Raw genomic sequence first — 4,094 nt, forward strand, 5'->3', positions numbered from 1 at the left:
TATCCTACCCAATTACATCCCCTCTCTACAGGCTACCTATATTTTTTTTCCTCTCTACATTCTCACATCCGATAAGTAATAAGCAGCATCTATGTCAAGGCCGGTTCTAGACCAAGTAGAGCTCAGGGTTAAATGCTCTATTTTGCGTCCCCCCTTAAAAAAAAAAAAAAAAATACATTATATATATATATATATATATATATATATATAAAACAGCTGCCTTTTTGGTAGTATGATAGAAGCTATGTTTGGTGACTGTCTTGCCTTTAAAAGCCAAAAGTTAGTTGGCATGTAAGCTTTAAACCAGATAACATTTTTTCAGTTTAAACTCTGTGATAGCAGCTACCAGGTTTCCATAAGTATGACAGATAGTGCAGGACCTGCAGAGAAATGGGGTCCCGTGATGTGGGCTGCAGGCTTATATGCATTGATCAATCTATGAACCAAAACCCCATTATTTATGTATTATTGTGAGCGATTTAACAATGGTGAGTGCTGAGTTTTCTGTTTTTATTTATTTAAGCAATGTGGTCACAAGCCACTTGCAGCCCAGGCTTGGGGATGGCGAGTGCAGGTCATACTTGCCTACTTTTGAAAAAGCATTTCAGGGAGATTATAAAAGCAGCACCTATGAGTGCAGAGGTAAAGTGGGCATGTACTGCTACATCTGAGAGGTGTGTCATAAAATTGATTTACATCCACATGTAAAATGAGCCCCAAAGCAGTTAGTAAGATCTACTTATTGATGAAAACACACTGATACTTCTCAGAAAATACATGTAACCATAGGTATCATTGGACCTTACAACCAATGCAGGGAAATGATACTAATGATCCCATTTGAATGTACTGTATATATCTCTGTTTTTCTTTTATTTAACAGTGTCATGATGGGGGTAAGATGAAATGAGGGAGATTGGTAGACTCTTCAGGGAGACAGGGAGATTGCTGCTATTTCAGGGAGTCTCCCTGACAATGAGGGAGAGTTGACAAGTATGGTGCAAGTCTTCACCCCAAATCTGGGTGTGGTGAGTGCAGTGGATTTCTGACTTTCTTTATATATATATATATATATATATATATATATGTAGAAGATAATACAGCACCTCCTGGATAATATTTATATAATGGTGAGTAATTATAGTTATGTACCTATATTCACTCTACCACTCGGTTATGGATGTAAGCCAACACAAGAATACTTAAATAACAGTGGTAATCTGCTATTGTAAAGAAAAAGTTAAATTTAAACTGGACTTGGTGCAAGGCGACAACCGTGCTCAGGTGCAATGCATAGATTAATATATAAATAAATAAATACTTAAGTGAATGAATAAACAAATAGTGTCCTTAGTGAGTAAAAGGATGGTTTTATACAAATAAATAATTGCAATAGTGATAAATAAGTTTCCAAAAGGGAGACTAATAAAGCTAATAGCTTGTGTTAATAAGTGCCAGTGCAACAATGCATAAAACCGTGCTAAATAATAAGACCTCTGGGATAAACGTTACTTCTTATATATATATATATATATATATATATATATACATACATACAACAAGCTCATATAACCAATATTATGACTAATTGACAGGAACAGAAATGTAGATAAAAATAACAATGTTTAATGATTAAAAAAAATATAAAACAATATACAAAGAGAATTATAAATAAACACAAATATATAGCAGGATATTTTAAAAGGTTGTTTCATAATCAACATAATACATAAGATAAATGTTAAAAGATCAATTGAATCAAATGAATAGTAGAAAGTGCCAAGTGCTTATCTTTTAAACAGATAGATCTTATTCAGGTAGGTTCATGTAAAGCAGGCATGGAGCTCCCCAACGCGTTTCGTCTGTTTCCCAGACTTCTTCAATGGTAATGTGGCTCCATTAAAGATTTAGGGACTTTATATACTACACTAATTAGTATTCATTGGTAGTAATCAATGACATCACTTCCTCTGAATGATAATGTCCCGATTTTACCAAAACTCATATATAGACAAGTGCATCATACTATTTATCATGTAATCCAGCTAGACGCTTATCTAATAATGATTTTGAGTCAGTTATTAAGTCTTTCCTCTTTTTAGTAACATCGGGCTCCGGGGGACTTCCGCCCATAGTTGTTAATATTTCTGTCCATAGTGATCGGGTGTATGTGTCACTTCCATCCTCACTTCATGTGTCACATGCGCTTCTCCATGTTCATCATATCTGGTTAGCGTATCACGTGTTCTACTCCGCGTGCGCCGTATCCAGTTGATGTGATCTCCGGTATCCTGGATATGTGTACATCCTGTATGACTAGCCGCATCACTTCCGCCCCTTCTCTCTGTGGATCCTTTAACGTCACTTCCGTCCTTTCCCCGCTGGCATAACGCCATCATTCCATTTTCTTTTATTTCAACCACGTTTCTCACGTGATCCTGCATGCGTATGTTTCAGTCTCATCGTGGAGTCAGTAGAGGTACATCCCTGTCACTCTATTGCAGGCTGCCATTTTTATGGTTATCTTATAAGAAAATTCTGAAAGAGATATTCGTGGCAGTAATTAAAAAATTCAATATAATGGGTTGTGTCCCAAATAATTCTTTTGTAAATACTTTTCAGAGGTACATAATTTCAGTTGATTATAATGAATTATAAGTCCAAAGCACTTAATTGAACATATCTAAGTACATAAGCTACTGTCATGATTTTGATAATATTATCATCAAATTACTGTTTTGCCCCAGTTGATATAAATACAATCTTCCCTAATGAATATCTTAACAATTAATAAAGCATATTCAACATGGTGGGATAGATTAGGTTTTTTTTGTATATTATCAGTCAGGATAATTTTAACCCATTAAGGACAACCTATACAAAAAATATAAAATTTGGTTCTACTAATGATAGAACGGTAGTATTCCTACTATGTTCTTTTTATATAATTATTCATTCTCATAGGTTTACACATACATATAAAGCATATAAAGAAACTGAAGTAATATTCATTTTATAAATATATTTCTTTCCTGGAACTTATATGTAAATTCCCATTTTTATGTATGGACACAGGAGATGGATCTGCTTCAAAATATTTAGTTTGTTAGGTCATGGTTCACTCTTCTGTCACTAGTGTCCAAGAAATGTGTTAGTTCATTAGTCCAAAACTGTCTCATAAATTCTGATCCTGGAAATAGGTGCAGTCTGTTTTAGGATAGTGACTGAGGTCTATCTTAATTCACTTCCTCCAATGGTAATTCCAATTTGTCTGGAGTTCTTCATACCAAGGTTTCCTATATACCTCTATAGATACAACTACAGCACTCAGACTTCCTAGGAGGTCTCCCAACCAAGTACTATCCAAGCCCCACCATTCTTAGCTTCCAAGATCGGACGAGATTGGGCATTAGGAAGTGGGTATGGGCGGGTATAGTTACCTAGGTACTGGTCTCCTTCATGGTTCATAATTACTGATGCACTAGTGGAGGGGATGCGAAATGGACATCATATTAGTAGTAGAGACTATTCCAGTTCTTCTATAATTCTGATGCTGGTACTTCATTATTCTTATAGTTCAGGTCCACATATTCTAAATACCTCCAGAGAAACTACAGCACCCGGACTTCCCAGGAGGTCTCCCATCCAAGTATTACCCGGGCCTAACTCCGCTTAGCTTCCAAGATCAGATGAGATTGGGCGTCAGGGGGTAGGTATGGCTGTAGATATCTGCCATGGTCCATAGGCCTAGGTTAATCCGCAGTTCTCAGAAATTCGATAGTATTATAGAAAAGGTGCTATCTCATAGCTGTCATTGAAGCCTTCCAGAGTCATAGTTCTTAATTCTAAAATCCAAAACATCTTGCGTTGGGATCATTTCTTGGCAAGATCTCCTCCTCTCTCTCCCATTGTGACTTGTTCAATTGCTTTGAAGCTCAATTCCTCTGGGTCCGAATTATGATGCAGGGTAAAATGTTGAGAAACTGCGTGTCCTTCCACCTTATTCTTAATATTTCTAATATGTTCCTGGATCCTGATTTTTAAAGGTCTCTTAGTTTTCCCAACATATTTTATCCCACATGAACATTCCAGTA

General features: G+C 36.1%; 1 pseudogene; it reads right to left on the reverse strand.

Moving 5' to 3' along the window:
• Positions 1 to 3,608: 3,608 nt before the first annotated feature.
• On the reverse strand, positions 3,609 to 3,727 carry LOC148539183 (5S ribosomal RNA; annotated as a pseudogene).
• Between the last annotated feature and the right edge of the window lie 367 nt (positions 3,728 to 4,094).

Source organism: Taudactylus pleione, unplaced genomic scaffold, assembly GCF_031769625.1.
Source record: "Taudactylus pleione unplaced genomic scaffold, aTauple2 ptg000026l, whole genome shotgun sequence".
In the NCBI taxonomy this organism is placed as follows: domain Eukaryota; kingdom Metazoa; phylum Chordata; class Amphibia; order Anura; family Myobatrachidae; genus Taudactylus; species Taudactylus pleione.